A 14,096-nucleotide genomic window follows, 5' to 3' on the forward strand; every position below is an offset into this window, starting at 1 on the left:
TTCTAAATAACTTAAGATTTCTAAACAACTTCAGAATATTTTTTGTGACACTATAAAAGATTTTAATGACAATCCAAGATATTCTTTCTTAACATCCAGAAAATCTGAGACGAAGATAGTATGTTAAAAATACATTGGTAGGCAAAAGTAGGTTTACAGTTGTAATACAAATAAATACTACAATAACTAAAATAATAATACAAAAATAAACCGTGTTTTGTGTACTCAAAGTAAACCTACTTTTGCCCATCCCTGTATGGTAGCCAGTGTGCAAGAGAGAAAGGATGGGAGGAGAGTTTAGATTGACATTTTGTCCTCCCAAATTATTCAGCTGTCATTCAATTTTAATTCAGGGTGAAGACTTGGGTCAGCTGCTCACTAATCCAATCTGGCTTTTGCTTCACTACTATTATTAACACTTTTATTCAGATGTTATTTAAGTGAGTTTCTATATTAAAAGAAGAAAATAGATGCAGGCAAAACATATTGTTAGTAAATCTTCTCCAGTTTGGCAACACATTAATGATAAATCTGGCATTCTCAGTGTCAGAAACTCTATCAGCATCTGTCACAATGAAATCAAGATAAAATGAGCGAAATGAAAACAAATGGAGGCAGGGGTGGGGGAGGAAGGGCTGTAAAATATTTGAAATATGCTATAGTTTCTTTGCCCCTAAAGACTCTCCTAGGTTTCAGCAAATTGATCAATATATATAATACATGAATTTAATATATTGATTTAATATATATGAATATATTGATTTACTATATTGATTTAATAGATTTGAACCATGACCCCTGGTTCACAGGTCGACCAACACTCAACCACTAGCCACACCGGCCAGGCTCTACTAACATTGTTTATTTCAAATCTGTTGTTTATGCACTGGAATATGTTGTGCCAGTGTGGTTGGAGACAGTGACTGTGTTTGGAATGTACATGGATGATTCTGAAATGTGATTAACTTACTCTTGAAATGAAAACATGTAGCTGAGCTGAGGGCTGGTGGTATAATTGAGATTTTGCCAAATCAATTTTTATGTAGAACAAAGTATTTATTAAAGAACTAGAGGTTCAATGCACAAAGATACATGCAAGAGTAGGCCTTCCTTCCCCTGGCTGCTGGCACCGGCTTCCCTCTGGCACCCAGGACTTGGGCTGCTTCTCTCCAGCCGCCACCAGGCATCTGGGACCAGGGCTGCTTTGCTCTGGCCGCTGTTGCAACCCACTGGGGGCATGCTCCGAGCCGCGCTGCAGCCTCTTGGAGCACGCCCCAACCCCTGGTGTGTGTCCGCGGCGGCTGGGGGCGGCACGCAGTCCCCTCCCACCCATGTGCACGCGTAGCTCCTCCTGAGTGGTTGTGATGCCCAGCTAATTTGCATACTACCTATTTATATATATAGATAAGGTTAAATAGTGGGATTTCTAACTGAATGGAATATGCAATAACTATTTAGAAAGTAGAACAACAGAACATTTTTTTGGGTTAAGGGTATATCACTGACATTGTTTAGAATCACTGCTTCATGGTGATCTTAACAAGCACATCGGCTTTTGTTTATTACTGTGTTTAAACAATCTGCAGTCAATGTACCCCTGGATTGCCTGCACCTATTGCTACCCATTCCCACTGCAGGCACTTGACACTTTATTGCTTTCTACTCCCATTTAATACCTCTCTGCCTAACTAGCTTTTAGCTTATTTTTTAGCTTATTTCTACTAACTTTTACTAATCACTACCATTTGTTATGGGATTTTTCAATAAACTAGGCTCCTTGATTTAGATGCCTGATGTTATAAACTCCCAGTGTCCTGGCTTATGCTATTGTTATATTGCAGATCATCCTGATACATTTTTTTTTAAAGAGAAGGAGAGGAAGGGAGAGGGGCGGAGAGAGAGAAAAACATCAATGTGAGAGAGAAACATCAATTGGCTGCCTTTTACACACCACCCACTGGAGAGCCCACAAACCAGGTATGTGCCCTGGCTGGGAATCAAAATGGCAGCTTTTTGGTGCACAGGAGAATGCCCAACCAACTGAACCACACGGGTCAGGGTCATCTGGCCACTTTTTAATGGTCAATTTGCAACTGGACACGGTGGTTCTGAGGCTGCCTGTCACTACTTGAGCCAAATTAAGCAGAGACAAGACTGAATCATATATGAGTGTTTTTTCCAATAATGCCGTCAGAATGGGGAGAGCAGTCGGTCACCCTGGAAATTCTGCCCTCTTCCTCCTCACCAGTTGGTTGATTATATACACACACGAGGGAGAAGATAACTACATGCAGCTATGAGCTACAAGTGTAACATGGAAAGGGGAGGGTCGGGTCTGCAGTCTGGCCTACAGGAGCTCAAAGTCTGATAACAAGGTGGCTGATCTTCTATGATGTTACAAACAGCTCAGCCTGTTCCTGGGAACGGAGAATGGTCAGTGTTCCTGAGATAAACTCCTGAAGCGGGGCAGGGTCTGGCCATAGCATCCAAATCAAAGCGTGTCCTGACCTTGGTCTGTTCTCAAAATGTATTAATGTATTTCTTTTCTGAGTAATGGACCCATTGAGGCATCTTATCTTTTTACAGCCTTATTTCATCCTCCAGTTTTCCAGAGTCTATATGAAAATTTCTTATCTATAGTCAGTAAGGTGAATAATTATTTAACAACTGTGGCTTTATTTTTATTATGTGCCCTTCCACACTATCAAATTCGCTAGTCTATCTTTTTCATTGCACTATAAGCTCTATGAAGGCAGGGACTACACACTGTCTCAGGAGTAGTCAATCCCTGAATAGTTGTGAAGTAAATGAGTTTCCTCTGTACTACTCAGTCAAAAAGTAGCCCTATCAAGTGTGGGCTGATTTGCTAGTTTCCCTCCAACAGGATCTACCTTTTAAATTCTGAGTTTCAACCAACAATCCAATTTAAAAATAGGCAAAGGGCCTAAATTGACACTTCTCCAAAAAGGACATACAGATGGCCAAGAGAGGGATGAAAAAATGCTCAGTCACTGATCATCAGAGAGATCCAAATTATCACCTCCCAGCTTCCAGAATGGCTACCATTAGCAAATCAACAAATGACAGGTGTTGGCGAGGATGTGGAGATAAGGGAACCCTAGTGCACTGCTGGTAGGAATGCAGACTGGTGCAGCCACTATGGAAAACAGTATGGAGTTTCCTCAAAAAAGTAAGTATGGAACTGCCATTTGGCCAGTGATCCTACTTCTAGAAATATATACTAAGAAACCTGAAACACCAATCAGAAAGAACATATGCAGCCCTATGTTCATAGCAGCACAATTTACAATAGATAAGATCTGGAAACAGCCCAAGTACCCATTAGTAGATAAATGGATAAAAAAAGCTGTGGTACATTTACATCATGGAATACTATGCAGCTGTAAAAAAGAAAGATCTTTTACCCTTTGAAACAGTATGGAGGGACCTCAAGATGATTATGCTAAGTGAAATAAGCCAGAGCAAGGCAAATGTCATGTGATCTTACTTATATGTGCAATCTAATGAACACAACAAACTGACTAGCAAAATAGATCCAAAGATATGAAAGACTGTGGAATCTCAGAGAGAAGGCAGGGGGGCAGGAAGAGATACCAGAGAACTGGTATACATATATGCATATCCCATGGATACAGACAACAGAATGGTTAAAGCCTGCAGTGGGAGCGGGGTAAGGAGCAAGGGGTCCTGGACTGTGAGAGGACGCAGGCTGGGCTGAGGGACCTCCCCCAGTGCATAAAATTTGGTCCACCAAGCCTCTAGTTTATTATAAGTATGTTGAAAGGAAGAGCTGCTATATATGGTATACCTTACATAGAACAAGTAATACTAAACTTTTTTTTTTCAATTTTAGATTTCTTCAAGCTTAGTGAAACAAAGTATCCTATATAATAAAGAACTAATATGCTAATTAGACTAAACAGCAGAACGACTGTCCGGGTGACCATCCAGACAACCTTCCAGATGAAGCAGGGGCTGTCAGGGCCGGCTGAGGCTGCAAGGGGCTACAAGGGCCGGCCAGGACTGCAAGGGCCGAGCTCCTTGCACGAATTTTGTGCATTGGGCCTCTAGTTTGAAATAAAACACTTTAAAGACTATATTCTTCATTAACAACAATTTTGGAAATAATATTATGCTCAGAATGGGACAGCAGAAAGAACAATATGATGACTACCAGCATTCTATTACTTAATATGAACCAAGATTGTCATGGCTTAGACTATTTAATTATTACAATAATCTTCAAATGCAAATGCTGCCATTATCCCTAATTTTATTGCTGGGGAAACTAGCTCTCTTGTTAGTTTACAAAGCTAACAAGTAACAGATCCGGGATTGAATTTAAACAGTCTGCTGAAGTAGCCTGTTTTCATTACTTGCTGTAACACAGCACTGAGGAATGCCCTCCTCTTTCATATTGAATAATTTAGATTGTTAAAGGCCCACTATTTGTTTTATTTGCTCTATAAATTTTATGCAGAGTAAAATCCCATGGACCTGTCTCATAGACAGATTCCGGCATCATATGCATATTCTTTGTTGATCACTAGAGGGCGACAATCATGTTTTCAGGGTGGCTTAATTCCAACTAGAAGTGCTGACTCCATCAAAATAAAGTCAGACAACCACTTTCAGTTCTGAAAGGAAAATATAAAACCAACTTAATTAGCCATGAATTCAACAAGTATTTTTATGTGCCAGCTTGGAGACAAAGACAGAAGTATTCTACTCAAGAAGTTTATATTTGAGGAAAGCTAAGCATGTATAATACATCCAAATAAGTAGTATGGACAATAACATTTTCTAAGTTTAAAAGAAGAAAATATTGTGAGTCAAAGAATTAATATTGAATGCTTATAGCTTTTGAAAATTGCAAAGTTTTTTGTTTTAACTTGCTTGATTCTCATACCCTCATGTGGGAAGCAGAATTCTCTCCATCTCACAGATGAGGAACTTGACATTTGGAAGTTAAGTGAGTTCTCCCAGTCTTTGGTTTGCTGTTAGAATTGGTGAGAATTTAACTGGCATTTTCAAACCTTCTTTCAAATTATTTCTCTTTACTCACACAGGAAGTTAAAGTGTAACTGATAGCACAGTGCATTTGGGGTAATTGTTCTTTTCTCCACTTCTTACTATCTGAGTAGATATAGTTGCTGTGTTTTTGTTGTTGTTTGCAGAGTTAAAGCCTAAAATGGCTGAATAGATCAAACATCGTATGGGTGTTTTTAATTTCATTTAAGAAAAAACAGCAACACAAAAACTTGAGTTCTATGCCACAGACGTTGTTTGCCAAGTATCAACAAGGAGAGAATTTTTATGGGCAAATTATAGAACCCTGAAAATAGGACTTTATAATGGAAATGCTGATACAACCGTAACTATAGTATTGCAATTGCATCACTATAAGAAAATTGGTTTAGATAATATACCCTTCTGCAATGAATGCCATTCTAAATGATTGTGCATCTCCATAAATCTCAGCTAACTCAGTGCTTCAAAATTACTAAGATTTAAGTTTAGTGCCAATAAGCAATAAACTTATGGCTACTGCTATAATAACTGTTGGTCGCTACACCCTTATTTCACAGCAGGTGGTCTGCTCCATGCTGGTTGCAGGCTGAATAAAATCAGACAACCCTTTGAAACTAATTCCTGAAGTTGATAGAAGACTCCAGAGCCATTTCAACTGGTGAAGTAGTGTTATATTTTGTGCACTTTTGTTCTAAATTAAATGCTCTGAAACACTTGACCTTCCTAACAAATGAAGGGCAGACGAAGCTTCGCTCTCATTTTCTGTCACAATTAGATGTCTCTAGATAGTTAATATTGTCTTGAACAGATTGTTTCTAGTTCATAAGCCCTTCTTAACACAATACCCCCATTAAAAAGAAGAAATCACTTATTTGTCATTGAATGGATTTCTTTGATACAAAAAACAGAGAAGGGGCATTAGTGCAACCGTGTTTGACTCTGGACAAACAATCCAGGAAATCTTGCTCCCTTATTTCTAATCACTTCATAAGACAGTCATGTACTTTGTTGAAAGTACGTTTTCAGGTCTCGCAACTTAAAATGTCCAGTTTTAGACATGGTATAAAGCCTTCCTGTCCCGTTTCTTAAACATAGAAAAAAGAAATAGTTGCATGCAATCACCGATGGGAGGTAATCCTCTTGGTTTTAGGATCAGAGGTTTATTTTGTCTTGAATATCAATGAAGTGTTCTTAATTACTATACAATTTTTAAACAAATATTTCTTAACATTAGCAGTTTATGTGACTTAAAGTTTGGCCTAGGTTTGTAAGATTTAAAGCTCGAGAATACATATATCTGCTCTCACTTAGAACAGAATCTTACATAGAATAGTCACTAATAAAACCTTTTCCCTTTTTCTTACTTTGAAGAAACTGTGGTACACTTAAAGGAGAAACTGATACTAAAGATAAAAGAAAGAGAGGAGATGATTTATGCAAAATCTGATGGCAATTATTTAAAGTAGGAAAGAACATAGGTTAAAACACTAAATGATCAATAATGTTAAATATAAAATAAAAATAAATAACGTAAACACCATGGATTCCCATGACACAATAAATGCAGTGTGAAATGGTCTTATAAAAACCTCAGTAGAAAATGATATTCTCTTTAGCTAGAGCTTTTCACTTCAAATGCAAACTATTATATATTTTAATCAATTTGAATATAAATATGTTATATAAATAATATGATATCTAACTGATGAACAGGAAAACATTTTTATTTTTAAAAATTTGTTGCTAGTGCAATAATCAAAGTAGGGTCTAAAATGTGAAAAGTTACAAACTTTGGGGCTGCATGTGGTTAGAAAACACTTCCAGAAAGTTTTCCAACTGCTGAGGTTTGACAGTTTATTGATTTGCCTTTATTGTCTTACGAAGTCACACATTTACTCGCATTGCACTGAGATGTAACAAACACATTTTCTTTATTTTCCACACAATGAATCTGTACCATTCTGGGATATCAGGGGAAACTCCATTCCCTACCAATCCACTTGTTTAACTCAGCCCCACACAGTAATGTAGGGTGGCCTTTCAGAAAATGCTTTGTCTTTCTTAGTGGCACTCATTTCCCTTGCTCAACTCCACGATCACACATGAATGTATAATGGAGGGGGTTTATGTGCCCATATGTCGGAGAAGGAATGGCCTTGAAATTAACTGTTCTATTCTCTTATCCCCTGGTCTCAATTGGAATGTCTTATGCCCACTTTCTCTGTTTGCCCTCTTGGATTTTGCATCTTCATTTTCCTACTGTTGAAATTATGGCTTATTCTTTTTCAGCTAATTTGGGACCCAGTAGCCTTTGCCATTTACTAGGATCAACCTCAGGTCTCCCTGGCATTGTAGATTCTCTGAGGTATAACTGCAGCTCCCACTTATCTCAGCTCTGGATGTCCTTGAATTCAAAATAAATGTGCTTTCTGTTATCAGTGGGGAGAGGTTCTCGTCTCCACTGGTTGCTAGTGTGAGCAGGTTTCTTGCAACATCCCAAGAGAAATTTTTTCTGAGACTTGCAGGGGAGAATGAGCAATTTTTATTTGCATAGAATTAAAATCCCTGAGTTTCCAGGGTCTTGAAATAGGAAATTTTAGGGGTGAAATAGGCAGGCTTAGGACATTTTTAAATTAAGGGTCCTTGAGGAAAAAAAACCCAAAAAATCCGCAGGGCTGCTACAGACTGGGAGAAGGTGCATTCCCATAACACAAGGAAGCTAGGGGCAGCTACATTTCCATAAGACAAGGAAGATTGGGAGAAGTTACACTTCCATAAGACAAGGGAACTGGGAGTAGCCAAATGGTCTATATTTACAAAATAAATAAGGAGGAAGAAAGCCCAGAGGGAATAGGAGAACAATGAGGGAGGAGGACCTCACGTGTCCCCATGTGATATTTAACCTTTGAGCTCAGGAGTTGCTATAGTGACCAAATCAAAGGGAATATTGACCAATCAGAAGGGATAACAGGACAGAGGAACTGCAGCCTTTATATAGCAGGAAAAAAGGAACTCGGTGGGACTCTTTCCACCTCCCCACGTGGGAGTTTGTGCTGTAAGATTATTTCCTGATCCCCATGTGGGAGTATATACTTGTTCTTCAATAAATCCCCACCTTTGCTATACCATCTTCCGTCCATGGATTCATTCTTCAACTCCGAAGGACAAAGAATCGGGGGAACCATCCTGCCCAGGGGAACACTGTGTGTTCTAGTCCAAAAATCCCGAATCAGTCCCATTTCTCTTTGCTCCACTAAGGCAGAAGTCCCATTTTGCCTTTAACAGGACTAAGATCAGAGCCATGTTAGGGCATAGTCCAATCCAGTATCAGTTTACACATTAGTTTGTGTTCCCAGCTGCAGTCTATTAGTCCATTGTGTATGGGGTCCGCATGGCTATGGGCCACACAGGTGAATCCAAGAGAGCCAAAAGCCAAGAAAGTGAACTCTTTTATGTATCCTCCAATTTTCACAGGCTTGCGGTGGCCGTGCCTACTCTGGCCAATGATCTCTGTTTCCAACTTTGACTGACAGACAAGTATCTTCCCTATGTTACCCCAACTTCATTGTACATGTTTTTTCTCCCCATTTCTTGGACCCTCTACCCCCAAAGACCTACAAAGAATGGGCGGCGGTTCCCTGGGGAGTGTGGAATTTCAGCTTCCTGATGAAGCTGCCCAAAGGACATGCCTATAATGTCTGGCTTCTCTCCTTGCTTCTTTTCTATTATTGTTAACTAGTGAATTACAACAATATCACTCCTACAAGGACCACCTTTTCTGGCAATATCACAGTCAGACTCTCAGCTAACTTCGGTGTGTCCCTCCCCACACTCCCAAGTGCATATGGAAAATTCTGAGTCTCATGCTTGCTGAGACTGACATGGAAGCTAAGATTCGTGGAGAAGTCTATGTCAATTTCTTCCTTTGCCTAACCCAGTGATGGCAAACCTTTTGAGCTCGGCATGTCAGCATTTTGAAAAACCCTAACTTAACTCTGGTGCCGTGTCACATATAGAAATTTTTTGATATTTGCAAGCATAGTAAAACAAAGACTTATATTTTTTATGTTTATTTTATATATTTAAGTGCCATTTAACAAAGAAAAATCAACCAAAAAAATGAGTTCGCGTGTCACCTCTGATGCACGTGTTATAGGTTCGCCATCACTGGCCTAACCAGTGCATGTGGCCATTTTCTTGCTCTGATTACAGTTCCCCCCAGGTTGGTACAAGAATAGGAAAGGGAAACAAAGTTTTGCCATTCTGAAGCTGCCCTTTTGGGATATGATTTTAAGCTATTTATTAAGCAAAAATACTCAGAAAGAACCCTTGACCCTCTTCCCTCTCCTGCCCAAGAAATGTATGCAGAAACACCTGCTTTAGGAAGGGAGCGTTAGCTTATTCACCTTTAGAATTTTGACCCAAGCATTGGCCAGGAAGGCTCCAATCCTGTTAGCTAGATACCCCTGTTACCCATTGTTTCTGAGTCGCCTAGCAAGAATTTTCCTACTGTGTCCCCCACTTCCTCCTCTACTTGTATATTGTCCATTCTCACTTCTGAAATCTAATATCCCATCGCCTCCCTTTCTTCTTTGTTCAAAATGTCTTATATACCCAGTGTTGCCTCATTGTCTTTGGAATTTTCATGACTATGTGAATTTCCGTGCTCAGGCATTAAAACTGATTTTCTCCTATTAATCTTTGTTAATTTGATTATTAGCCCAGCTAGAAGAACTCAGAGGATAGGAGGAAAAATATGAATATTATTTTAGCCTCTAAAATTGCCTTACTGGAATTTCTTCTTAAATGTTGAAGTGGGAGTAAAAACACCTTGCTACTGATTAACTCATCAATCCATCTTGCCCATGTCCTCTCTTCCTATGCTAGAAGCTCTAAAGATAAGTTCATGAGACAGAGAGCTCTCCACTAATTGTCCTTTTTTTGGTATAATTTCTTTTTATATTTTTCAGAAGCCAGAGGGGATTGGATTGTCTATTTTTATTCTTTCCTGGATGGGATCCATCTGTATATCATAATCTTCTCCCTCCTTATGTGGAAGACACTGTACCTGTTAACGGCAAACAACACCAGATGTTATTGGCGAAGTTAGATCTCTGTCCTTGAGTTTGGATAAGAAAGAATTCAGATTGAAGAACTCAAATACAAGTGAAAGTTTACTTAGCAAGTCACAAAGGTAGAAGAAGTGGATCTTAAAGGAAGTGAGCTCCCTGGGATGTGTGGACTCGGGAAACAAGTTACAGAGGCTAAAGGGCCCTTGGAGCTTCCGAGAAAGAAAGCAAAGGTGCACAGCTTCAGGGAAGGAAGGGAGAAGGCATGGGATGAGAGAAAGAGAGAGAAAGCTGAGCCCTTCATCTTAAGAGGTTTTATATGTCCAAAGGCAGAGGTTTTAGGGGAGTTCTCAGGGAAAGAAACAAATAGAATAGTCATCTGCTTTCCAGTTATATCTTTTCAGGGTTGTCATCTTTATTGATTGGTTGATGCTCAGGTAGGGGGTTGAAAGGTTAAAGTCCACCCAGCTGGTGTGGCTCAGTAGTTGAACTTCAATTTATGAACCAGGAAGGAGGTCACCGTTTGGTTCTCGGTCAGGGCACATGCCTAGGTTTCAGGCTCAATCCCCAGTGTGGGGTGTGCAGGAGGCAGCCAATTAATGATTCTCATCATTGACATTTCTATCTTTCTACCCTTCTTCCATCCTTTCCCTCTAAAATCAATAAAAACATACTTAAAAAAGAAAAATTGAATTTATTTAAAGAAAAAGGTTTGGGGGATGGGGGATGAGGATATCTAAAGGGGAGCGCTACACAGCACAGAACTAAGGCATATTAGGTCAATGATGGCAGCCACTAGGAGCTGGAGTTTCATCCTTATAAGCAACCACAGGCGGGAAGCTTTTGTTTTCAGTGGTTTTCATGGATTTGGCTGATAGGTTTTGACACTGGGGAAGGGTCAACAGGAATGTGAATGTGCAATCAGGTGCTTCCTGGCAGTTTTAGTTCCTTATACGGTTTGATTTCCTGCCTGACAAGTCTTCCTGGCCTTTGTTCTCCTGTCCGTGGAAGCTTATAAAATGGCAGCTAAGAATTATATTGCCTTGTAAGTCCTCACAGTGGTCACTGGCCATTTCACCTGGTCCTAATGTCAGCCATGTTATGGCTTTTTTGTTGTTGTTTTGGTGTTTCTCTGGGCCTGAAGCTAAAACACAACTGAGGTCTAGATGTTATCTATAGTTTGACCAAAACTCTGTCTCTGTGGTCAACACAGAGGCTTTGTTCCTATTATTTGATGCTGATCAAAACCTCATTGTCCTGGGGGCTTAATGCTTGAGTGGTTGTGCAAGGGCTTGTATGGGAGATATGAGCTTATTCTCTAACCTCTTTGTTCCTCCTAGAAGGGGGTCTATCACATGACTAGTCACATGCCAGGGGAGGGAAGGCCAGGGGAGAATCCAAACTGCTTGATCAGCAACATGAAAGGTCAAGGGGTATAAATTGTGTGACCAGAGATATGCTTGTGGAGGAAAGGTCACCCTGGGAGCAAGGTCCCACCCTACAATATTTGTTTTCCCAGTTTTGCTCATTGCTAGGCACCCTGGTGACCTTCTGAACCTGGCCTATCATTCCTTCTCTGCCCATGGCTGTCTAACTGCCCAGACCCATTCCCAGGTGTTATAATGGTAAATTGATTGCAAGGAATATAAATGTGGCTTACTGTTAAGGGAAGATAATCAAAGTTTTCTTTCCTTCTTTATTTTCATCTTCTCATCTGTAACTTCTTGAAGCATCAAAGTCCCTAGTGCTTATCTTCCACTGGTAGACAAGGATCTGATAATAATAATTGTTTAAATATTGAAATGTTTTTATACTGGATGGCAAATGACCACTGTTCTCCAACTGTCCTCACTATCACCGGGGCTACTGTCATCTTTCTCCTGGGACATCCAGCCTTTACCAGGAATCTATATAAATAAACCCTAATATACAAATAGACGGAACAGTGGAACAACCGAACAACCGAACAACTGGTCATTATGATGTGCACTGACCACCAGGGGCACACGTGGAACATGGCAGGCATTGACAGCAGGTGGCAGAGCATGGAACATGGTGGGCGTTGGCCACAGCAGGATGGTGGAGCAGGTGAGTGGGGTTGCCAGACCAAGGTAGGGCACCAGTCACTGTTGTTGGGGCCAGCCTCTGGTGGTTACTGAAAATTCTTTACTCCCACGTGCCATGGTCCTGCCCAGAGCTCGCTCCTGCTGCTGGCACCCAGCACCAAACCCGGTCACTCGGTGCCATCAGCAGGTATGAGCAGTGGTTGCTAGCCTCAATAGCCCCTCAGGGCTTCTCTACTTCCCCCTGCTCCTGGGGGGCAATCGGGGCTGACAGCCACCTCTCACACCCACTGCTGGCGATGGCCCTGCTCACAACTGCTGCCAGCATCAGAGCCACGCTCATACCTGCTGCCGGAGTCCAGCGCCGGTCCTGATTGCTCAGCGCTGTCAGCAGGTGCGAGCAGTCGCTGCCAGCCCTGATTGCCCCTAAGGGCTTCTTCACCTCCCTGTGCTCCTGAGGGGTGACCGGGGCAGCAGCCGCCACTCACACCCGCTGATTGGGCCGGCCCCAATCGCTCCACCCCATCAGCAGGTGCTAGTGGGGCCGGTGCTGTCAGCACATAGAAGCGGCGGCTTGGGAGCAGGGCTGCCAGCAGACAGGGGACCAGCGGCCATGGCAGGAGGGGCTGGGCTGGGGGGCAGAGGATGGGCAAAGACCCGCCTCTGTGCCCACCTAAGCCTCGTGACCCACAGTTCCTTTCAAGGTGCATGAATTTGTGCACTGGGCCCCTAGTCAGTAATAAAAGAGATACTGCCTAGCATATAGAAGAGTGTCCAGGACTCTGCTCCAACATCATGCATGACTTTTCTGGGCCTGCTTTGCTAACCATATTCTGGTTCTTCACACCTCAGCTCTCTAAAGTAACAATTTCTCTCTGCTTTTTTGTGTAAACACCTCCATTCACATTCATGCTTAGAGAATTATTTTCTACCCAAAGTGAACTTTACAAAGAGTGGACAATATAGCAGGGTGTTTTTCCTAGAAAGTTCTTATATCACCTGCTAATAAAGTATAATTTATCCATATTGTTACACAAAGGTGTTAGAATTGCTTACAAGTCATACATATCAGGTCTGTATAAATATTTATATTTTTAATATAAGTGAAGTTGATTCATATTCATTGTTAATTCTCTATTTTAAATATACCACAATTTATTTATTTTCTTACATGAAATTATTTCCAATGATATGCTACTACAAATGATATTGTTATGATTATCCTTATGCCTGTCTTCTGAAGGATAACATGTATTTTAACATGACATGTCCAGATCCGAGAGAGAAGGCCACCCAGCACAAGAAAATCCTGGGCTCTTAGCTGGATGCTTTGTTGGAATGATATTTAGAGCTATTTCCTTTGGGGAAGAAGAGAAGTTGTTCTACATGTGGGGCAGAGATTTAAATGCATATTGATGACTAAAAAAGTTGAGTGTGCTTGAGACTGGCTAGCTGTTCCCAAACTCATTTTCTCTTCTTTCTGAGATCATACTAAGATGTCTTTTCCAGGCCAGCTTAGAGTCAAGAGCAGCTACATGACTGAGTTCTGGTCAAAGAAAGTAGTATGTACCATCTTTAGGAATTTTTTATAATCCCATATGGATCCTGCTTCTCTTGTCTTTTCCTTAGTCACCTTGAAACCCACATTTTAAAGGTCACAGAATCCCAAGATTGCAAAGGGCCTGGATCCCTGAATAACTTGTTGGAAGAGACCCCTGTTTTTTTGTGTTGGTCTTTGCCTATCAATAACCAGTGTTATGTCTGATTCTTATGATTGCAAAATGCCCTTTATTTTTTATTATTTTATATATAGATTGATTGATTTAGCAATAACCATCAGGAAACTTTGGTGGTGGTGTGGGGGGGAGACATTTGTTACTTTTATAGGTCCTGGAAATTACAGGACACTCTG

The sequence above is a fragment of the Myotis davidii genome, unplaced genomic scaffold (assembly GCF_000327345.1).
Source record: "Myotis davidii unplaced genomic scaffold, ASM32734v1 scaffold240, whole genome shotgun sequence".
NCBI classification, from domain to species: Eukaryota; Metazoa; Chordata; class Mammalia; order Chiroptera; family Vespertilionidae; genus Myotis; species Myotis davidii.